A 25,110-nucleotide genomic window follows, 5' to 3' on the forward strand; every position below is an offset into this window, starting at 1 on the left:
CAACATTTAAAGAAGGAACTAGAACAAAAAAACCTATTGTGAAAACCAAAAAGTACATCGGTTTTTTTGAAAATAACTAAACCACATCCATTTTAATAATAAAATAATAGAATGTTAGATATTTTAATTCAAACTAAAGGATAAAATGATCATCGTCTTCTTCCCCCATCTTGTGAAGGCACCATTGAAGAGCTTCGTTCGAGACAAAATTAAGATGATGCTAATTCTAAGCCTGAAAACAGGAGGGGCCACAACCCATGCTCGCCCCTAAGAAGGTCCGCCCTTGTGTAGTGGAGGGCTACAAAATGGGGTGGGATTTTCGACACGTGGAGTCACGTTAGCAGAGAGACGATTTTTATTTTAGGGGTGCAGTGGTGTTGTCATTCCATTTTTAAATTTTTAATATTATTTTAAAACTCACACCTGCGACAAACCTATACCCCCAACACACGCACACACCACCCTAATATCGTCTTAAGGATGGTGTTGTAGCCCCTTGTTTCTTAAAAACTCGTAATTTGTCGCCTACTACGTTGAGCCTGATAAAATGCTCCAAACTTAAAAAAAAAAAAAAAAAAAAAAAAGAAAAGGTACATGGAAAAATGGCTAATTTCCCCTTGGGATAAAGGAAGTAAACCTAATCGCTAATTTCCCCCTCTTTCTTTCTTTCTTTCTAGTTGCTGTTAAGTATTGTTATTATCTTCAATTCTTCATCATTATCAGACTGCTGCTACCACAGGTAACCTTGGATTTCATTCTTCACTATACCCCATATTATATATATATATATATATATATATATATATATGCTTCTGTACGCCAATATAAAATATCAACGTTAATAAAAAAGTAGACTTAGGCCAAAATCAAAGGACCTTTTATGTTTTCGATTTCAATTTCATATGCTTTTGAACCCACGCATGACCCTAATTTCTTTGGTATATTATTTAATTTGGGGGAAATTGAATGGCTACATCTTATTATTATTATTATTATTCTGTAGTAGTTGTGATTACTTTCTGTATATGGGTGATTTAATGTTTATATATTGTAATACTTGACAACATTAGGTCTTTTACCATTTACTACTGCATGCCAAATCTTTTTTAACCCAACAGAAATTCGATTCTGTTTCATATTACGTCTACAAAACGCGTTAAGGGATTTTAAATCCACGAACCAGAACTTTCATTATGGCATCTATATATGAACACCAACACTATATCGAACAAATAATTGTGTTCATGTTCCTTCGTTTAAAAAATGAACATGCTCGTTTTCATTTATCTTCGTTCGTTAAAAATCTTAACGGACAGTTCATGAACACATATAAACAAACACAAATGAATTCACAAAACTGAACACTGTTTAATCATTTTCTATTAATATATAAAATATAACTAGTAAAATATAAATGCTATTTAATTATTTTCTAATTATTTGTAAACAAACATATATGAACGAATGTTCATAAACGTAAACGAACGAACGAACAAACCGTGTTTGTTCGTTTAATTAAATGAACAGATTGTTTTGTTCGTGTTAGTTTGTTTATTAAATAAACAAATGAACGCTCGGTTCGTTTACAAGCTTAGGAAGAATAATCTTTTGTGGAACATTCATACCAACTTATTTTAACTGTTTTTTATCTTTTAATTTTCTTCATATACTTCAGAAACAATGCCTCCAAGAATCGCACAAATCCGACTCGTGAGCTCACACCCTCATGTCTACGCGCCATGTGACGACTCATTCGCCTTGGTTGATATGCACTGCTAGCCGACCAGACCAAACTCTTAGACCACCATCCATCAATTTGCATGGAAATCGGTTCAGGTAGTGGCTACGTCATCACGAGCCTTGCTCTTATTCTCGGATCAGAATCCAAAAGCGCACATTACATTGCAACCGACTTGAACCCCCACGCCACACAAGTGACCCGTGAGACACTCGAGGCTCACGGGATTCATGCTGAGTTGATAACCACCAACATTGCTTCCGGCCTCGATAAAAGATTGTCGGGAATGGTGGATTTGATGGTTATTAACCCGCCTTATGTGCCAACGCCTGAGGATGAAGTGGGTAGTTCGGGTCTTTCTGCTGCGTGGGCTGGGGGTGAAAATGGCAGAACTGTAATTGATAAGATTTTACCGGTTGCTGATAATTTGTTGTCGGAAAAGGGCTTGTTGTATATGTTGTTTCTTGCAGAAAATGACCCGTTACAGATATGTCTTCAAATGAGGGATAAAGGTTATGGTGCAAAGATTATTGTTCAAAGATCAACAGAAGAAGAGACTCTGCATGTGATTAAGTTTTGGCGGGACCCGGATGTTCAAGTTGAGGGGAGTGAACCGGTGTCGTCGGGTGGTAAAACGGCTCCCCAACAGGGTTTGGATTTTCTGCGGTCGCAGATTTCTAGGTTGTCGTTTAGGGAGACGAGGTGAATTGTAGAGATCTTTCTTTTGATGCCATTGGTTTTATGTTTCCTGAATTTGTTAAGGTTGATTTATTCAAGTAATTTTGGCTTTTGAAATCATTGGTTATAACCAGTTGGTTGTAGAATGAGGAGTGGTTTTTAACTTATGTGTTTGGTCATAGAAAGGCCACATATTTATACTTTTTATGTTAATTTTAGTTAAATCATAGTTGTTTTAATCTAATCAAAATATGACCAAGCCCGAGTTTGCCTAGTTCGGTTCAGTCTAATATGATGGAGCTCAAGCTTGGTTGTTTTTTGTTTAAACAAACTAGTTTAGCCTGAGTTTTATGATTCTTATTTGGTTCAGTTGAAGTTCATGTTGACTATATTATTATGTAAGATGATGTGGGTCAATATAAAATGCCCATTAATAATTATGTTTACCTCTATTTTACATACTAGAATAATAAAAAACAGATTATGTAAGTAATAAACCTTGTATTGCAACTGTTTATTTGACTCTGTAAAAGTATAGTACTTTATTACGTGGCCCATTTAGTTGCTATAATTGTGATATCATATCTTTCATTTCATGATTGCAATACATATATATTCTTAAAACTTAATCAAACATGATGACCATAAGTAAAGCTAACTCCAACTCTAGAGTGTTTCTTCCCTTGGATGCAACCTTAACATTTATAAATGCTCGAATATAACCCAAATCAAGTCAACTGAAAGTACAAAAATGTTGACCTCAAATCTTTTTCTCTTTGCCATTGCAATTCCCTTGTTAATATGCCTCTATAGTGTACCTGCATATTGTGATAACCTCCAGGACATCTGTCCAACCTACATATCCCCTGATGATGAAACCATGTTCATCAATGGTTTCCCATGCAAAAACCCTTCAAATGTCACAACATCTGATTTCAAGAACATGATGTTAAGTAAACGGGGTACGACAGACGAGTTCCTACGCTCATCTGTCACCCTAGTCACGGCTGCTGAGTTCCCGGGTCTTAACACAATGGGCCTAGCCACGGCTAGAACCGACCTGGAAGCTGATGGGCTCGTGATGCCTCACACTCATCCTAGAGCTACTGAAATGATCTTTGTGGCTAAAGGAGCTGTGATAGCTGGATTTATTGACACAAAAAGCCAGTTGTTCCAAAGTGTTCTGAGGGAAGGTGATGTATTTGTTTTCCCTAAAGGATTGTTGCATTACTTCTTGAATTCTGGGTTTAATGAGGCACTTATTTACTCGGTGTTTAATGCGCAAAACCCTAGTGTGGTCGATGTGTCCAATGGTATGTTTGGGGACAATAATTCGGAGATGCTCAAAATGGCGTTGGCTAAATTGGTGTCGCTTAATAGGGTGGAAGACGTGCGTGCTGGTGCTGGTGCTGGTGCTGGTGCTGGTGCTGGTGCTGGTGATGATATGAACTCACATGACGAGCTTTAGCCGTCTTGCTTATTGTGAAAGTTGGAGTGTTGATTTGAATTAGTTTGTGCTATAAGATTAGAATGATAAAGGACATTATAATGATGCCTGAAGAGGTAGGTCCCCGCAAAGCCCAGTTGGACCCGCAAGACACACCTTGATGGGGTACGTCTGCGCAAAGACCAACCGGTTCCGCAAGACCCACCATGCTCAGAGATGAAGACCTTACACGCAGTAAGCCAGCTGTTCCCGCAGGAAAGCCTCCCTTGGTACAGTACCCTGCCTGTTCCCGCAGCTATGGGTACAAGCTGAGAAGGAAGGCTACCCGCACTAACAGTAAAGCTACACGCATAAGGCACTAACTCTTAATACTTCAGCAATGTCACCTGAAGAAGGAATGAGCAAGGCGGGAATATTCCCGCCCAAAAGAGCCAGTCCGTATGCTTCTGGAAGATCTTTTGTACTATACCTGCCAAGGTATGGACAAAATAGACAAGATCTGACCAAAGCAGCCCATGAACCAATCACAGGGTGACAGCTCACCGACAATAGTACGAGGAGGAGCATGCTCCAGTATAAAATGTCACTATCAGCCGCTGCCTACCCACCAACCCTCATCGTGGCACGTACATAGCCTGTAGTTGGTGGAAAAGGAATAGTACACAGCCGGCCATGTCACTATCAGCCGCTGCCTACCCACCAACCACCAGCATGGCACGTACGTAGCCCACAGTTGGTGGAAAAGGAATATTATACAGCTGGCTGTACCTGCTTGGAAACCTACCTTCGGCTATAAATACTCCAACACCTTGGAACGGTATCAAGGGATATCATCTGATATTATCTTATCTTCCCTAGCTATTTCTCTCAATATACACTTATATTCAGAGCAATCTAGTCTGATTCTCACGCCGGAGGGTGGTCACAAGGAGGAACCCCCCCTTCTCAGTGACGAGCTCACGGTGTCTGTTTTGCAGGTCATCAGAAGAATAACCATCTTTACAGGACCTAACCCTCGTGGGAAACATCTACTTAACCCTAAGATTATCCATAATCCGCCGGGGTCACATAGTGTTTCTTCATTGGCGCCATCCGTGCATAAAAGCTAGAACTAATTCTTTTTCAGTTTTTTCAAAACCTCTGGAAAGATGGTTAAGGTTACTCCGATGCCAAGGCCAACGAGTGACCAAGAAACTCCGGTAACCACAACCCCAGCTACTGGGGGGAACACCGGCGAGTATACAATTTTTACGAACACTACCCCGGTTACCCAAGCCGGGGCAAGTGCAGTAAACAATCCTTCACTGGGATTCACCGATACCCAGTTGGAGAGACAATAGACGAGGCTCCCCCGCCAAACACTTGATCAAGTTAAAGCGTGGGCGGAAGCACGTCAGAAGGAATTCCAAGCTGAGTTGGATGAACGCTTACGTTCACTCCAACAGGCTGACGAATTCGGAAGCACTCGACAACAGCTCAACATGAGGAATGAGTGCGAGTACTTGGACGATGATTGGGAGGAGTCCGACAGTGACGCAAACCCTCGTCATAGGGCGAAAGGGAAGCGCAAGGAAACAGACTTCCAACCGAGAAGGAATTTTGGAGAAACCTTCAAACCAAGGAACGCGGGGGGAAACCCACGTGACTTCTCCAAAACCTTTAGACCAACTGTTGCAAATGCGGGAACGTCCAAGTTCGCAAGGAACATTGCGGAAGCTATCGCCCCGAAGAGTGCCAAACAGATGTCCAGCATCGGCACTTATGATGGTATATCCGACCCAGACGATCACTTGAACAGATTCATAGCGGGGGCAACCGTCAGCAACTGGACGGAACCCACGTGGTGTTATATGTTCCAGATGACGCTGGTTGGAGCGGCCAGGGCGTGGTTTGATCGTTTACCGGTCCACCACATCTATGATTGGGCGGACCACCAACACAAGTTCAGCCAGCATTTCAGTCAACAGAGGAAATATACTGAAGAGCAGTGGACGATCCTCAACTGCGTTAGAGAGGAGGATGAATCTTTACTAGACTTCATCACTCGCTTCAACTCGAAGAAGCTGAGTCTGGGCACCATAAGCGAAGATCTTGTTCGCAGCCGCTTTCATCCAGGGCGCCGAATACCCAGAGCTTATCCGCACATTGACGGGTAAAGACGGCATGCCATCCACATGGGATGCCATCATGACGGCGGCCAAGCGCTTTGCCGAAACGGAGAAGCAACTGGGTAGGAATCTTCCCCAGAGTACAAACCTCTACACGCAGAGGACTAGAGAAAACAACGTCCGGACCGCTCGGCAAAACAAAAAGAGGAAGCTAGGTATTTGGCAGTCAAGGGTAAACTTTGACACCTCATCCAACTCCCGCCCTCTAGTAGGCGGAAGGGAAAACACGCACCCATCAAGCCGAAACCCCCGGTGGACGCCACTCACCAAAAGCGTCACGGAGATATTTGCCACCGAAAAACTCCCAGGCCAAAAGCTCCAATGATCCGGCAGCGACATAACGCGGATCAGAGCAAATCCTGTGACTTCCACGGGACAAAGGGTCACACCACTGAGGAGTGTACATCCTTGAAGGATATTGTTGAAACATTCGTCAAGGATGAAAAACTTACACACCTTGTGGCATCAATCAAGAATGGAGGGAGGAATGATAACCGATACAAAGGCAACGGACGAAAGCCCGTTGACATCAGCATCCACATGGTTCATAGTAACGTCAGAGGAAGAAAAAGACGAACGACAGAACCATGCGCGTGGAAGGAAGCTGAGGTGCGCTTCCCGCGAGTGCCAGGAGGACCCAGCAAAGAAGGCCCTATCGTCATCAAAAGCCAGCTGGGGCACTACATCACTTCTCGCACTCTTGCTGACAACGGCGCCTCGTCAACGGTTATGTACAGGCAGTTCTTCGACAAGCTAGACGACGAAGACAAGGAACGCCTGGAAACGGTCTACGCCTCGATGGAAGGGTTCGATGGCAGCACAAACACCCCCTTGGGTATCCTATCTTTCCCCGTCACTCTCACGGACGGGAAACACTCCCGCACAGAAGACGTGGACTTTGTCGTAATGAGGAAGCCACACCACATATACGACATTCTCTTCGGGAGAGACGGGATGGCAAGATTCAATGCCGTGGTATCTTCAGTCCACGGCATGATGGGATGGCCAACAGCTGAGGGTGTAGCGATGATCACCGGTATTCCCCAGGTATGCATCGCATCTGTCTCATCTAAACCCAAACCAAAGACGGCTAAACCAACCATCACCGAACCAGAAGAATGGGCCTTCAATGGCAAATACCCTGACCAGGCTGTTACCATTGGCCCAACAGTCACTGATCCTACGCGCACCTTACTCAAACGCTTACTACAGAAAAACGCTGACATCTTCGCGTGGACACCAGCTGACATGACTGGTGTAACTCGAAGTAAGGCAGAGCATAAGCTCAAGTGTGACCCGGCTTTTACGCCAGTCATACAAAAGCGCAGAGTAATGGGGGCGGAACAAGCTAGCGCGTGTAGAACCCAAGTCAAGGAACTCCTTGACGCGGGCATCGTACGCGTTATCAAATATCAAACATGGGTCGCAAATCCCGTCATGGTACCGAAATCTAACAAACAATGGCGCATGTGCATAGATTTCAAAGACTTAAACAAAGCATGCCCCAAAGATTGTTACCCGTTACCCGAAATTGACCTTAAGGTAGATTCGTTAGCACCGTTTCGCCTTAAATGCTTCCTTGATGCGTATAAGGGGTACCATCAAATCCACATGGCCGTTGACGATCAGGACAAAACCGCATTTCGGACGCCCGATGGCACATTTTGTTATCAAATGATGCCATTCGGACTTAAGAATGTCGGGTCCACATACCAACGCCTGATGGACAAAGAGTTTCATGCCCAAATTGGGAGGAACTTGGAAGTCTACATGGATGACTTGGTCATCAAAAGCCCTGAGCCAGAAGCAATGTTGAAAGACATCGAAGAAACTTTCAACACGCTCAGAAAGATAAACATGAAGCTCAATCCGAGCAAGTGTTCCTTTGGGATGGAAGAATGGAAGTTCTTAGGAGTCATTGTTACTAAAGATGGCTTCAGAGCGAACCCTGAAAAGGTCGAAGCCATTATCAAAATGGAATCACCTACTACCATCAAGCAAGCTCAGACACTGAATAGACGACTAGTCGCACTTAACCACTTTTTGGCAAACGATGCGGATAAGTCGTTCCCATTCGTGTCAACATTGAGAAACTGTTTAAAGAAAACGCACTTCCGCTGGACACCAGAAGCGGAAGCAGCTTTTCAGGAAATTCGGTCACGCTTGATCGAACTCCCAACGCTCACAACACCAGAAACGGGGGAGGAATTAATCCTATACCTTTCCGCCACAGATAGAGCAACCGGGGCAGTCCTGCTAGTAGAGCGAAAAGGCATCCAGATGCCAATATACTATGTTAGCCGTGTCCTAACAGACGTAGAAACCCGGTACTCTACCCTGGAAAAATTAGTCTTAGCACTTGTACAGGCTTCACGCAGGCTAAGACGATATTTCCAAGGTCACCCAATCACCATTCTCACCAACTTCAAACTTGCAAACGTTCTAGGCAAACCCGAATTGTCAGGACGCCTAGCCAAATGGGCAATAGAATTGGGAGAATACGCGATAAAGTACAAGCCAAGACCAGCCATAAAAGGCCAGGTCTTGGCCGACTTTATTGCAGAAGTCCCCGCTTCACAGGAGAAAGAGTGCCAGGAGGAGGCTCAACCCTCTCCAGCACAGGACATCGATGATGTCTGGCGACTCTACACTGATGGAGCAGCCAACAACGAGGGTTCAGACGCAGGGTTGAAACTAACCAACCCAGCAGGCCAAGAATACACTTACGCTATTCGACTGGATTTTCCAAGTACGAATAACGAAGCGGAGTATGAAGCATTCTTGGCCGGGCTGAGAATTGCGCGTAAGATGGGAGTGAAAAACTTGGAAGCCCACGTGGATTCCATGTTAGTAGCCAACCAAATAAACGGGACGTACACGGCCGTGAACGACACAATGGCCCTGTACCTCGCACAAGCAAAACCCTTATGCGCGATTTTAATGATTGTAAAGTCATACACGTCAAGCGTAGCGAAAACAAATCTGCGGATGCGTTAAGCAAGCTTGCATCATTAGCCTTCACCCACTTGGGAAAGGACATCCGCATTGAACTCCTTGGAGCACCATCAGTCCCGCACAAGGAAATCTGTGTCATCCAAACCGGTACAGAAACGTGGATGACACCAATAATAAATTACCTTGCGGCGGGTATACTACCAGAGTCAAAAACACAGGCAAGAAAAATACGCTGTAAAGCACTGAACTATCAACTCATCGATGACATACTTTACAGACGTAATTTTCTTGGCCCACTCCTAAGATGCGTGGACAACCAAGATGCTGGCTACCTCCTAAGGGAAGTGCACGAGGGCATCTGTGGAGTACACGCAGGTCCACGCGCTGTTGTAGCTAAGCTAAACAACGCGGGATACTTTTGGCCGGGGATGCATACGGATGCGCTGGCATACATCATAAAGTGTAGGTCTTGCCAACTCTACGCACCCAACACGCATCGCCCGAAGAATGAACTTGTTCCAGTCACCTCTTCATGGCCATTTCAGAACTGGGCCATCGATGTGACAGGCCCATTTCCCACAGCAGCAGGGAACGTTCAGTTTCTAGTGGTAGCCATCGACTACTTCACCAAGTGGATAGAAGCATAACCCTTAGCCCAAACAACCGCAAAACATATCAAAAAATTTATTTGGGAATTTATTATTTGTCGTTTTGGACTTCCACAGAATTTGGTGAGCGATAACGGCACCAACTTTGCTGACAAGAAGCTACAAAAGTGGCTGGAAGAACTTCAAATCACCCACACCTTTACCTCAGTGGGGCACCCGCAGGGTAATGGTAAGGTGGAAAGAGCAAATAAGAGCATCGTCGACGGCATAAAGAAAAGACTCTTGGAACACAGATCCGGCTGGGTGGACGAAGTTGCACACGTCCTTTGGGCAAACAGAACGCTGAAAAAGGCAAGTACGGGAGAAACCCCGTTCAGCCTCACTTATGGCACTGAAGCCATGGTCCCGGTCGAAATTGGTCTACCCTCACCAAGGGTCTTGACTCAGCCAGAAGACAATGATGCAGAAAGACGGTTAGACCTTATGCTAACCGAAGAACGCAGAGACTTAGCCGCAGCGCGTGAAGAGAATTACAAGCGACAAATGCAAAAATACTACAACACGCAGGTAAAACTCTGCAACTTCAATGTAGGAGACTACATATTGCGTAACAACGAGGCTTCGAACCAAGAGCGCCCAGGAAAGCTGGCCCCGGTCTGGGAAGGACCATACATTATCAAAGAAGTTTTGGGAAAGGGCGCATACCGGCTCGAAAGGCTCGATGGCACCCCCATCCCAAGAACATGGAACGGAGCTCAATTACGCAAATGTTACATGTAGATCAATTCCAAACTTGTAAAGAAAATGCCTAGAGCCACTTCTAATGGAAATGATTCTCCTTTATCACATTGTGTTGATAACCTTACCTTTATACTTACGAACTTTCCACACTGATATGCCGGTATTCACCGCATAAATAAGTGTGAAAAGAAGTAAGTCGTTGCGTGTGAAAGGCGGCAAAACCCGCATAAGCATAAAAACGGTAAAAATTTATAAGGAAAAGATGAGGAAAACCTTCACGCAGGTCAGATATAGGTAAAGTTTAGCCATCCTACTAAGTGAAAGTGACGGTCTTACCCGCACAATCACGAAAGAGGAAGCAAAACTTTAACCTATTATCTGTCACGTTGAAAGGTTAACTTATCCAAAGTACTCAAGAAATTGCTACGTTAAACTAAAATATGCGTGAAAACATATAAGGTTTACAAGGCAAGGCATTAACAAATAATTTATATTCCATCAAAATTCAAATATTACAAGAATTGCTAGGCATATACCCGCATACAAAAATATAAATCTATTCTAACAGTGGGAAAGGATCTAAAGGATCAAGCTTCAGGACCACTCCCGCTTAAACCCGCACCATCAGTTGAGTGTGGCGGTTCAAGGAAAGCCTTGAGAATAGCTAGCCCATCATCAGCAGCAGCAATCTCGTTCACCTTCCCCACCACCGGATGCGGGAAAGCAGCATACTGATTCACTGCTTGGTCATAAGTAGCTTCAGTATCCACGTCATAAAGAGGGAAGTTGGAAGGCAGGATGCCTTGTTCAACAAACCCTAGACCAAGTAGGAACCCAGCCTTTTCCCCATCCTCATGAGAAGCGTTGAGGGCTGCGCTCATAGCATCGTCATAGGATGTGTTCGTGAGAACCCGATGCACAACCTACAAAATAAAAATATATTAAAAACTTTTCTAAGTATAAAGAAAAGCGTGAAGAAACTACGGAACTACGCATACCTGCGACAACACTTCTCGTAGAAGCCACTCCTTGGTGACCAGAGCCTCCTGGAGGGCAGCTTGAGCTTCATCACGGGCGCGTTCGGCTTCATTTTTAGTAAGGTTGGCAAGCAACACATCTTTAGCTGCAGCCTCTTCAACGCCCTTCAGCTTACGCTCAGTGTGGTCAAGCATGCCCTTCTGGTCCAAGATCTCTTGGAGCTTCTTGGCGTCTTCCATGGCCAAGGCATCATGAGCCTGCTGGAGCTTCTCTAATCTGGCCTTAAGTTCTTCAACTTCAGTGCGTAGAGGCTCAGCAACAGCTTCAGCCTTGGTGGCCCTTTCGGTTGCGTTCCGTGCAGTCTCCTTAGCCAACCTAAGCTGTTCGTTAACAGCTTGGGTAGCCTTGGAACGGGCCTCGAGCCGGGCCTGAACTTCAACCTCGAGGGCCTTGAAGGCCTTTTCCTTCTCCGCAGCAATGGCGGCAAGTCTCCTGTTCTCCTCCCGGATAGCCCGTGCCTGAGCCACTTCCTGGCTACGCGCCGGCTTTAACTTGTCGTTTTCACGACAAAGCAACTCGACGCGCGGCTGCATCCGGGCAAGGAGAATCCGAAGCTCATTCGTCAGCCTACCCTCCTGATAGCTAGATATGGCTTCCCTCAACGCACCACTTGGGGCGGCGTGGCGTGCCCATTCGACACAATCCGCAGCAGTCCGGAGGGTCGTTCCCCGGCGGATACTCCACCGAGGAGCGTACACCTCGTTGGAATCACGAACTGCAATAAAAAAAACAGTTAAAAAAAAGATGATAAAAAGGATAAGGCCAAAATATCCCCACGCACCTGTAGGGTCGACAACAGGTCGATAAGCACCAAACCCATCACCTGAACCTAAAGGATATCCATCCAAAAGGTCAAGGAGATGGGAAGGAGGCAAAGATAGGCTAGAAGCCCCAACCCTGAACGTACCTGAGGGACCGGCCGTAGTCGCCGGCGCCGGAGGAGGCATTGTAGAGGCCCCTGCGATAGAAACCAACGGAGGTGAACTCACAACCGTGGCCGTCGCTGCGGAAGAACCTGCAAAAAAAACCACCGCCGGCTCAGTGAAGGATTCCGTGAAGATGGCACTGACAGCCGGCGGAGATGATGTTATAGTTTGAACAGTTGCCTCAACGGGATGAGCAACTGAACCAATGCTGCAAACAGGCGCAGCCGCCTGGGTCATCGCCTCGGGTAGGTTGACCAAACCTACCGTCATGGGTCCAGAGATGCTCCTTCCCGCTCCACTCTGGAATGCGGTTGCATCCACGCCTGCACGAAGACAAGATATATAAGTATGATGGTGGAAAGATATGCAGTTGAGCTGAATATAATTTATACTTACGAGTTTTCTTGAGCTTGAAGGTTCTGACAGGCGGGGACGAACCCGATGGAGCCGGCCTCTTCATGCCGGTCACCATCGTCGTACTAGGCTGCCCGGAGGTGACAGCTGTCTCAACCTCTGGAACAGTGGTCTCACCATTACCAGGGTTCCCCACTGCCTCATCGCTCTCGGTCTCCAAGTCAGACCGGTTCCCCTGATCGGCAGTGGAGGCAACCTTCGACTTGCCCTTCGCGCCAGCAGCCTTCTTCCTCACGAAGAAAAAACCATCTGCGGATTCCTCATCAGAAGATGACAAAATTAGAGGAATTCCAGCAGAGGTTTGAGCATGGAGAGGGCGGGGGTTAAAGAAACCCTTACCTGGCCGCGTGGCGCTCAGAATCTCGTGGCCTGGCGGGTAGACCTCCACAAACCGATCCGCCGTTTGCTCCAAGATGGGCAACTCGTTCTCATCAAGAGCACGAGTACCCAGCCGAGCGGAACCACCGCTCTCACGCGGTTGCAGAAGCGACTGCAAGTTGTTTCCCTCTGAAAATAAAAAGAAAGAAATGGTTAGAACAAAAACCCTAAATTAGCAAATAATATGAAGCATACCGTAAGGGATAGAGTTCAAACCGTATTCGAGGACGATGGGAATCTGTGGCGCCTCTGCCCCAGCACCTTTCCACACCCGGCTCATACCGAGCATCACCATCCCAGACTCCGCAAATCGGTAAACCGGAGTCTGGATCCGGGAGATCTTGGTAAACCATTCCGCCTCCTGGTAGTTGGAGGCGTGAAGGTTGGGGAGTGCTCTCCCGTTCTTGAATGTCATCGCAATAGGGACGACACGGGCAGAGATATAGAAGAACTCCCGCTTCCAAGACCGAAGACTGCGCTCGGTAGCACAGATCTTCAAACCCTTGATCCGAGTGACCAAGGTGTACCAGCCTTGGATGCACCTCCAAGAGTAGAAGGTCATCAGGCGGTCGACGCGGGGCTCCACACCCAGAATGAGGCACACCCATTCAAAATGGCGGATCTTGGCGATCGCCATTGGGTGTACCTCCGTCAAGTGTACACCGTGTTTCTCCAAAACACAGTACACAAACTTCGTCAATGGGAACCTGAGATTCCTATAGATGAAGAATGCAGCATACACCCCTATCTTGCCCTTGGGGGCATCGTACACCGTCTGGTGAGGCTCAGGAAACTCAGGCTCGAAAGGCTCGAGCATGAACTTCTTGACGATGTACTGATAAAGGTCGACGGAAAGAGCACACTGGCACTCGCCAGCAGTACTCTTATCGTCCTTGTCAGAAGTGGACGTTGGGTTCTCGATATACACGTCGGACTCTTCGGCGGTGACTTCTGGATCGTGAAGGGAAGACATGTTGGGGATGGAAAGAAGAACAATTTCAGGAGAATGCTCGACAAAAGTTAGAGTATTCGCCGGAAATCGCTTAGAAGAAGAAGGAAGTGAAAGTGTGAGTTGAGATGCATCCCCTCCTCCCTTTTTATACTCAACGCAATGAATGCGATGAATTTAATGCGGAGAGAGGAAAGCGCAGGAGCAATGAGAAGATGACACGTGGAAAGCAAGCTGGCAACAGCTGTCGACAGGACGCGTTCCGTAAAATTCGCGCCCACGCGCCTGAAAAGCGTCTGGAATGACCATATAATGTCACGTCGCCATAACTTCCTGCATGTCCTGAAACTGTCAGAAGAAACCGTCGGAAGACGCTAACGTCCCTTCAACAGTTTGGACTGTTCTTATCCTTTCACCAACTCTTCGAATTTCAAAAAGATTCAAAAAGATTCAAAGATTCAAAAATAAGAGGGAATATACCCCCTTACCTTGGAAAGCGAGAAACCATAAGACGAGTGCGGGTACAGTGTCAAGGCGAAACCCTTCACATACTTAGCACTTGCAGGGAATCAAAGCTAACAAGATACCTTGGGAAACAAGAAACCGTAAGACAAGTGCGGGTACAGTGTCAAGGCGAAACCCTTCACATACTTAGCACTTGCAGGGAATTGAAGCCAAGAAGGATCTTATGGACCATGCTTGCGGAAAGAGAAATAACACCTCCGCATGACGGGAACGTTGAGAATTAGATTGTTTGAAACTTCAAGGCGGAATTGGTGGTGTAACATAACTGATCACTATGTCCAAAACTACCAAAACCTCGTGGAGAGCCTATACAAGTGAAACTCAACGCTCCCGACTTGCGGAGAGGTTAAACACCTACACGCATCATAACCAAAGATCAGGCAGAAAAGTCGGGAATTTCTGCAAGTGACATTAGGAAAACCGCGGGAAGAATCCCCACGAAAAACCTTAAAAAACAAAAACCTCTTTCAAAACCCCTTGCTTAAAGTCCAAAAGTTCACCTCACTAATTCATGAGAAGAACAATGGACTGGGGGGACTTGAAGAGGTAGGTTCCCGCAAAGCCCAGTTGGACCCGCAAGACACACCTTGATGGGGTACGTCTGCGCAAAGACCAACCGGTTCCGCAAGACCCACCATGCTCAGAGATGAAGACCTTACACGCAGTAAGCCAGCTGTTCCCGCAGGAAAGCCTCCCTTGGTACAGTACCCTGCCTGTTCCCGCAGCTATGGGTACAAGCTGAGAAGGAAGGCTACCCGCACTAACAGTAAAGCTACACGCATAAGGCACTAACTCTTAATACTTCAGCAATGTCACCTGAAGAAGGAATGAGCAAGGCGGGAATATTCCCGCCCAAAAGAGCCAGTCCGTATGCTTCTGGAAGATCTTTTGTACTATACCTGCCAAGGTATGGACAAAATAGACAAGATCTGACCAAAGCAGCCCATGAACCAATCACAGGGTGACAGCTCACCGACAATAGTACGAGGAGGAGCATGCTCTAGTACAAAATGTCACTATCAGCCGCTGCCTACCCACCAACCCTCATCGTGGCACGTACATAGCCTGTAGTTGGTGGAAAAGGAATAGTACACAGCCGGCCATGTCACTATCAGCCGCTGCCTACCCACCAACCACCAGCATGGCACGTACGTAGCCCACAGTTGGTGGAAAAGGAATATTATACAGCTGGCTGTACCTGCTTGGAAACCTACCTTCGGCTATAAATACTCCAACACCTTGGAACGGTATCAAGGGATATCATATGATATTATCTTATCTTCCCTAGCTATTTCTCTCAATATACACTTATATTCAGAGCAATCTAGTCTGATTCTCACGCCGGAGGGTGGTCACAAAGAGGAACCCCCCCCCCTTCTCAGTGACGAGCTCACGGTGTCTGTTTTGCAGGTCATCAGAAGAATAACCATCTTTGCAGGACCTAACCCTCGTGGGAAACATCTACTTAACCCTAAGATTATCCATAATCTGCCGGGGTCACATAGTGTTTCTTCAATGCCTTTTGATTTCTGGTTTTGTTGTTTTTGGTATTTTATGTGTGGATATGGAAGGATTGATATTATTGGGCACATTTATGCTTGTACAAATGAATACTTTAACTATCTTCATTGTCTTTAATCTGGAATGCTTTTTGTGGTAATAAATGAACATTTTTGTTGTCTAAGATACACCCAAGTACCCACCTCAAGTTAGCGTTCTGAACGCTTCTTATTTGCTTGTTTTGGGCTTTTGTAAGTTTTTGTTTCAGCTTTTGATCAATTGCTTCTTCTTGTCTGTTTGAAAATCCTAAAAATCTCCATTACATGCGTCCTTCTTAACATAAATAACCCTCTAAACACCGGTTCACCACCTCCTTCTGACCATCTGATTGGGGGTGGTAATTCATTGATAAATTTGCCGCAATGCCCTGCAATGCTAAAAGTTCTTTCCAAAAAGCACTCATAAATATAGGGTCTCAATCGGTCGGATACTATCCAGCTATGACGCCCATGGAGCTTGAATACGTTATCGATGAACACTTAAACCACATCGGATGCCAAGAAAGGGTGTCGAAGTGGTATAAAGCAGTGACTATACTACGTGAGCCGATAATTTACCGCCAAGACCGTGTCCTTACCTTCCGAATTGTTTCAGTGATCCATTTCCAACAGTACATAGTATACCCTTTGCGTGGATGCGTAAATCCCCGAATGACCCCTAATCAGTGAACCTTGGAAAAGTTTCACAAACTGATCTTCCCTTAACTGTTTATATGATAATGTTCTTTAAAAGACAAATCACCCCTAGTGGTCTTAGCGGAGGGTGCGAAGAACCCAACACGCACGCGCAGGGGCTCAGGTGAAGTGCGATGGACGCTTTGATGGAGCACTTTGCACTTGAGAGCCGCCTTATTGTTTTTGAAATCTTGTTCCTTCACGCTACGCAAAGAAATGAACTTAGGTCCCTTCACGCTCCGCTAAGTCTTATAGTTATCCAAAAACTCTTTTGTCTTTCGCATTACGCGAAGTAGTCCTTTGCGCTACACGACGTGGTAGTCACGCAACAGTGACACGTTGCCTGCCATGTGGCCTAGCTAGGGCTGACTCGACAACCCTATGGTTGCTTTGTGCTACGCGAGGCGGTTGATGGTGTTGGTTCGCGCTACGCGAACTGACCCAGTTTCAACAATAAATATTTATTTCTTAATGAAGAAGAAACATAAGAAAGAAATGATAAACATCTTGAACTAACACTTGGGGGTGGCAATCTTGACCCAAACCCTTTCAAATGAGTCAATTTGAGTTGCTTTAAAAATTAAATGAGTTGGTTTGGTTAAAAGGTTTTAACTAAATAAGTCAAAATGAGTCATTTGAAATTTCATCTTTTTATTTTCGGGTCAAAATAGGTCGACAAGTTCAAAGAAATGGGTCGATGTGGGTTAGTGTCCTAAGGAAATGTGACAGGTTTCGGATCGGAACGGGTTTTCGTACAAGACAGGTTTCGGCACGAAACGGGTTTCAGATTGGAACGGGTTCGGTCCAAGTTTCAAGCCAACACGAGTTTTCACCCATGACGTGTTAGGTTTTGGTTTCTTTTGTTTCTTTCTGGTCGATTCCGGACTCGTTTTTGTTCGTTTTTTCAGTTTTGTTTTTGTTCGGTTTGAATTCTTTTAGTTTCGTTTTGATTTATTTTTTTGATTTTGATTGATGTGGTCCGGTTTTGGCTTTTTGTTTCTTTGTTTCATTTTCGTCGATTCTTTCGGTTTCGGTTCGATTCTAGGTGGGGTGTTTTTTTTATGGAACGAGGACAACGTAGGAAACATTTTAGTGCTTTTACTATTTTTCTTTATGATTTATATTTTGAGTTATAATTTTTGAATATTTTTTAAGACTTTTTGATCTTAATAGAGAACCCCTCAAAAAAATAATAAAAAAATCATAACTTAAAATAAAAATAAAAAACGAAAAATCTAAAAAAACTAAAATGTTTCCGCCGTTATTATCATTCACACACACACACACGCAAAAAAAAAACCTCAAAACCCGGTTCGACCCTAACCTATTTCGACCCAAACCAAAACAACCCTTTTTGAAATTGACCTGTTTTGACCCATACTCATTTCAACCCATGACTCGTTCGACCCAACCCAACCCATTTGCCACCTCTACTAACACTGCATTCCCGGGTTTAAAATACAACGAAAAGAGATAATAAGATTGGACAGGGGAAGAAATTAAAAGAAATTATATACTTAAAAGGAATTCTCGACTTAAAATAAAAGAAAAGAAAAGAAAGTGTTAATTACATTCTTGAGTTAGATCGGAAGAAAAAGATAGGGAAAAAATTGTAACTTTACAATTATGTCCTTATAGCAACATGAAAAAGAGAATTGAGATAAGGTAAATTAGTAATATTGTAATAGCTATAAACTTTTCTTTCACAATCATGCCATATTTGGCTAAAAAGTTTTAAAGGAAAAAAAGTCTAAGCTTTCTTTTCATTCTCTTTCTTTTCTTTACAAAAAAAAAACTTACGAATGAAAAAAGAAAGTTTCTTGTATTTTTTTCCCAAACCCTTGAATAAAAACTCAAGAATGCAGTATAAAGGTTCAAGCGTAGTTTATAAAGAAAAGAATCTCAAGGTAATGATTATGCAAATAGACTAAAAGTCTATAGCTAGATCATTGATCTAGATATTTATACAATGTTATTCTCGTACTATAGGTCCGAGGTAACTTCAGAACTTAATCAGTGAAAGCGCTGATCAAAACAAAAGGTGAATACACTCATAACTTTAAAACTCTTTAATCGAGTCATTTACCTAGAAACCAAAGTTTTCATGGGATAATGTATCCCTAAAACTTAAGTATATGCTGGCAATTGGGCTAGTTATACGTGTATGTGGATCCTCTCATATGTGGTAGATGGTAGGCATACCCCTCCACGCGTGGTACATGTTCCCGTCTCATTGAGCCAGTCTATAGGGCTGTGAGGGCTTGACTAATATAATATATATGGTACTCCGGTCTAAAGGGCCGCTGATTGTTTTGAGTATGTTCACCAGCATGTGTTGCTAACGTATTTTATAAACAATTTTACATTTAACCAAGAGTAGATGTTTGGAGTTGGAGTCTAGCCGTTAGACGATCTGATGGCTCATGAAGTTTTATTATTAAAATAGTGTAAATTATGGTTTATAACTTCGACTCTTTTGTAATAAACTTAATGGGTGTTTAATTCCCGTCTTTTGAAATATATTAATATTTTAATTCAAGACTTCCGCTTTACAACCTTAAACTCTGATATATTTACAAAACAGGTACCAACTATTGGTCAGACGACTAGGCCCTAAGTCGGGGGTGTGACATACATGAAATAATCATCAATGATAATGTGGAACAATAAAACTAATCAATCAAAACCAAGCACACATATGCATCAATTAAATAAAATTCATAAAACCATAACGAAAAGTCTAATCCAAATAAAAATCAAACTTTAACACAAGTTCATTGATAGCCTGGGCAGTCTATAACGTTTAGCATAGCATCGGAAAATCAGACAATATAATAATAAAGGGAAACATGGTGAAAAATAGTAGAAACGAAAGATCAAAGGCGATAAAATCTGTAGTCTTCGATCTCGATCAAGTAGCACTTCACCGAATGATTCTTTGCCTTCAAAACCGCCAAATAATGCAATCCTAAGCTCCAAGAAACTCCAAATTCGGCTTTAGTTCGAAGGGTTTTCTACAGGTTAAGGTTAAATGTGACAAAACGAGAACTTTTTGGAATTTTTGCCTTTCGGCGCTACGCGGCCAAGTAATAGGTTACTGGCCACGCAGCGTGGCTTGCTCAAGGCTGCCCATTAGCCGATCCGACCGGCTGGTTCTTCCGGTTCAATCTTGATTCGTCTCGGCTCCTCGTTTTAATTCATTTTAACTCCTTTTTCGCCCTTTTCAACCATGTTCAACTTCCTTTACCTATAAAACACAAATATGTTAGTAGTATACAAATCTTAACTAAAAACAAACAAAAACTAATAAAATAATACAATAAATATACAAGGGAAATATATATAAATATCAGTACATCAACGAGCACAAGGCCGATGAGAAGGAGGAGGAGATGGTTACAAGTGCAATTACACTCGATTCAAATTACATGCAATCTCTTGATTCTCCTCCTCACCCGATTTTGAGGAGAATATATTGAACGAAACCATTTGGGCTCGAACGATCGTTTGATAAAAAACCTACTTCAATGACCCGCCGAGATACAAGAACCCGAATATTTTTAGACGCCGCGTTCGAATTTCTAAACGTTTAATTGTGTGCATTGCCGAAGATTTGGAGAGCGACTTTGATTACTTTAAACAAAAAAAGGGGCGCATGAGGAATATTATGATTCACTAGTATCCAAAAGTGTACGTCATCGTTATGCATGCTCGCCTACGGAAACACGACCGATATCAACGACAAGTACTTAAAAATGACGACAAAAACGAAACGAGACACCTTGGAGTATTTTTGTCACAATATTTATTAAATTTTCAAAAAAAGTATATTTAACTTGCGATTATTTTAATTAATTACTTTTATATGTGCATAAGACAACTATAGGTGCATGTTATCTTAGAAACCCATTTGACACGACCTACAACAAAATTACTCGGTGCATGAAACGAAATATGGTTTACCCGGCACAATTGAGATTATAGATTGTAAGCACTGGAAGTGGTCTAATTGTCCAACTGCATGGTGGGGTCAATATATACGTGGTGACCAAAAAGTACCAATGGCCTGTCTTCAAGCGATTTCTTTATTACGACCTTTGGGTTTGGTCGGCCTACTTTGGCAACCCCCAGTCCAACAACGACATAACGTTTTGGAGGTGTCACCCATGTTAGAGGAATATATCTCCGCAACCATACCCGTCGCATCGTTTTGGGCTAATGATAACAACTACCCACACAGATACTATTTGGGATGTGAGATATATTTGGAATATTCAATTATTGTGAAAACGTTTATAGACACGATAAAATAAAATAGAGTATTTTAAAAGAAAGTACAAGAGTCTTCGCGAAAGCACATTTGGAGGTGTTTTGTGGTTCTTCGCCAACATGGCATTTTGTGAGAATCCCCTGTCATGTATGGACTTTGGAAAAAATGAGAGATGCTATGTATACGTGCATCATATTGAATAATATGATTATAGAAGACGATGGGAGAGCAAAATGTCAACAATATATACAAGGGAATGTTCAACAACAAACTCAAGCAATTATGGAGGAGAGAGTGCAAAATGCTTAAGAACTGTGTTCAAGTGAGATACATAATTCGCTTGTGGCGGATTTGGTCCAACATGCTTGGTCGGTTCGGCTTATTCGAGACGAAGGTGAAAACGTAGCAAGCAGAGGTGAAGAAGAAGGAGATGAGGAAAGCGAAGATGAGTTTGAAGGAGAAAACAAATACAATAGATTTTTAGTCGTTTTTTAATTTTTAATGAAAAATTTGGTTAATTAGTAAAATGTATGTGAATAATAATAATAATAATAATAATAATAATAATGAGATAATGATTGGGTCACCATGAACTGAAGATAATTTGAAGGCGCTTAAGAGCTCCGTACGGTAGGGTTGAGCCATATGGCGGTGACCTTTAACCATTAGATGACCCCGTCCGGAGTACCTATGCATTCTATATTTGTTGATCGTTCAAAAAAATGGGGTGATGATTAGTTGGGGTTTTATCCACTACATTTTCTTTTGTCAAAATGCCCCTATGATAATGTGACGGCACAATGTCGTGAAACACATTCGGAAAGGCTTCATCCATTACCACATGATCTATATGTATATTTTATGCTATCAAGTACATGTTACAATAAAATAATCTATCTAATAAATAATAAATAGGGTTTAGGTGTTCTACACTAATATATTGAAATGAAATGATAATAAAGTAGCATTAAACCGAATCGGGAATCATCAAATATGTAATTTGTTATGATTCGCAGTTAATTAGGTTCCGAATAATATTCGTGGTTGGTGAAAGGTAAATAATACTAATAAAAATACCGACATGATTGGGTGCGGGACGTTCTTTGGGACATCTTAAGGCGAGCTGAGATATCAGCTAAAAAGGAAGCCCCCGTAAACTTCCTTACAGACCCCACGGAAGGGAGATCCAATCTACGACCGGCAGATTTGCTCGTCTTTGGTTGGGCCGGGGGAAAACACGCTTGTGTTGACCTCACAGGGGTATCTCCCTTAGCTGGTTTGAGGGATAATGGGTTTGTAGCTGGGCAAGCAATGAAAAGGGCTGAAACGAAGAAGGTGGAGAAACATGCTAAAGCCTGCGAAGAGAACCAACATGTTTTTGTCCCTCTGGCTTTTGATACATTTGGCTCCTTGGCACCGGAAGCTATCCGTTTCCTAACCAGGGTCCAACAGGTTGTGCATAGCAATGTGTCGACTCCAAAGGGGCAGGGGTATGTCTTTAGCAGGTTAGGGTTTGCAATTCAGAAATGGGTGGCGGCGCAGCTTGTTGCCCGCCTACCTGCTATATTGATATAATATCTATGTTTATATTGACAATGGAAACCAGAAGAGAAACAAAAGTTGGTGGGCTTTGAAAAAAGAAAGTGCAAAACACAGAGAGAGACACTCACTATTATTGTATTGTAATCAAAAGAGGAGGAGAGAAAGGGGGAATTAGTTGGGTTGGTGATTCTGAATCAAATCAATGGCGGCGATGGCAGCATCAACAAGAAGATTACTCTGGGCTTCTAAGGCTGCTTCTTACCTCAGGATCTCTGCTTTCAACAGAGCCTTTGCTTCTGGTATTCAATTCGTCACCTTTATTATTATTATTATTATTATTATTATTATTATTATTATTATTCATTTTACAAAACCCTTGATCTCTCATCTCCTTACATTGTAGATCTATCTGATTTACTTATTAATTAATTTAACCGTTCAATAAGTTTCTATTCAGTTCACTCGATTCATGTTCTTCCAGATCATCATAGAGCAGGCTGTATTCATTTTATTTTTTGGGTTGCATTTCAGAATCATATCAATTATTAGATATATTGCGATTTGCTATAAATCACATATTCACCTGCAAATTCCAGATCTCAAATCCTTTATTCTTCAATACGGTGCAAACGAGCCGAGCTCCTCGTGCCTTAAATAAATCTCCTTTAGTTATTGTCATTTAGCTCGACTCGAGCCATGTATGCGAAGCTCGCTTTGGCTCCATGAGCCTTATGCATTTTCAAGTTTTACCTCTTTTGGAAATTGGAATCCTATATATTAATTCCACACTACACAACCGAGCTTTGCCTCTTTTAAGGTTTTTAACAAAATCTATAAAAATAATTAAAAACGTGTATAAATCAGTAGTAAATAATACACGAGCTGAGCCCGAGCTTGAGAAATTAACACGTGCCAGAATCAAGCTTTAGAAAAGAGCTCGAAACGAGCCGAGCTCAAGCTCTCACTAGTTAAAACGAGCTGAGCTCAAGCTTATCGTGTTCGGGATAGGCTTGACTCGGCTCATTTACATCCCGAGAATCTTGAAGTGTTAGGATTAAATACAAACAACTATTAACGTAAAAAGCGTACAAATAAATAACTAATTATGCTACACTGGAGTACTCTACAGTTTTGTAATTATTAATTTATTATTACTTTTTATTTTTTTGTAGTGTAATTACTCTAGTTTGAAACTGAAGAGCAAAAATATTTACTCTAGTTATTTGTATGTTTAGTTGGTTAATTTGATTTGTACTGGATCCCACCCCTAATCTTGAATAATCATAATCAGAACTGCAAAACACTGCAAAATTGATCATTTCTAATTCATGTAACAATATTAACTTGTGATTTTTGTAATGTGTTAAGTGGTGAAGGATTTGAAGTATGTTGAGTCTCACGAATGGGCCAAAGTCAATGGTAACTCAGCCACAGTTGGCATCACGGACCATGCTCAGGACCACCTTGGAGATGTGGTTTATGTTGAGTTACCGGAGGTTGGAACCGCTGTGACTCAAGGTAACAGTTTTGGTGCAGTGGAGAGTGTAAAGGCCACTAGTGATATTAATTCCCCTGTTTCCGGGAAAGTTGTCGAAGTCAATGAAGAACTCACTAGCTCACCTGGCTTGTTAAGTTGACCAGTACACTTTTGGTAAAACGTTTTAGCTTTTAAATCTGAAACTAATAATCAAAGTGTTTATAGTAATGTTTGAAGTTTGAAAGTTGACTGTCTGCTGATTAGAGATTGTGACGGTTTCAGGTTAATGGAAGCCCGTATGAGAATGGGTGGATCATAAAGGTGGAGATAAGTGACACAAATGAGGTGAACTCGTTAATGGACTCTGAACAGTACTCGAAGTTCTGTGAAGAAGAGGATAACCACTAGAGTCAAGAATGTATGTCGGTTAAGACGTGTGTTTTACTTCTTTGTGAAATTGCGGATTTTGTACCATCTGTCCACGTCTACTAGGTTCCAAAAAATAAGTGATGCCTGATTTGTAGGTTTTTATTATTGCATATATTTTTCTTTCTGGATTTGGTACTCCTTAAACCAATTCCGTAACATAATCCTCAACTCCACTTGTGTTTCGTATTGTAGAGTTAGTATAATCAGAATGCTAAGCTTAATTAAACATGACAAGACAAATACATTGACGATTTCATCAGAGATAGTAGTGATCGTAATTAAAAAAGAAATCAACCACTCCATAGATTTTCGCTATGGAAAATTAATGGGTTCATGTATAATAAACTTTAACTAACACTAAAGTTGTGAAGTGAAGGTTGTTTAAAAAATAGGGTTTGAGAAACATTCTAAAAGAAAAGTATTATGATAGGGTAGATATGTAAACTAAACTATGTTATAAAAGTCCAAAACCATTACTGCCACTTGTTATATCACCGTCTTTTTTCTATCGCTTTCTATCATTTAATCATTAGGTACCATTTATTTCCTATTAACTTGTATCATAAGCATACACTAAACTAAAGTGATAATAT

General features: G+C 42.8%; 3 pseudogenes across 1 annotated transcript; all 3 read left to right on the forward strand.

Moving 5' to 3' along the window:
- The first annotated feature begins 1,680 nt into the window (after positions 1–1,680).
- LOC143606448 (uncharacterized) lies at positions 1,681–2,596 on the forward strand (annotated as a pseudogene).
- Positions 2,597–3,032: 436 nt separating this feature from the next.
- Positions 3,033–3,884, forward strand: LOC143606446 (germin-like protein subfamily 3 member 4 pseudogene; annotated as a pseudogene).
- An 18,894-nt stretch (positions 3,885–22,778) lies between these two features.
- On the forward strand, positions 22,779–24,496 carry LOC143606447 (glycine cleavage system H protein 2, mitochondrial-like; annotated as a pseudogene). Its single transcript, XR_013148747.1, has 3 exons — positions 22,779–22,910; positions 23,980–24,251; positions 24,371–24,496. The product of XR_013148747.1 is annotated as a glycine cleavage system H protein 2, mitochondrial-like (transcript).
- The last annotated feature ends 614 nt before the right edge of the window (positions 24,497–25,110 follow it).

The sequence above is a fragment of the Bidens hawaiensis genome, unplaced genomic scaffold, assembly GCF_021521415.1.
Source record: "Bidens hawaiensis isolate Kalapana, Puna unplaced genomic scaffold, B.hawaiensis_p1.1 tig00074846_1, whole genome shotgun sequence".
In the NCBI taxonomy this organism is placed as follows: Eukaryota; Viridiplantae; Streptophyta; class Magnoliopsida; order Asterales; family Asteraceae; genus Bidens; species Bidens hawaiensis.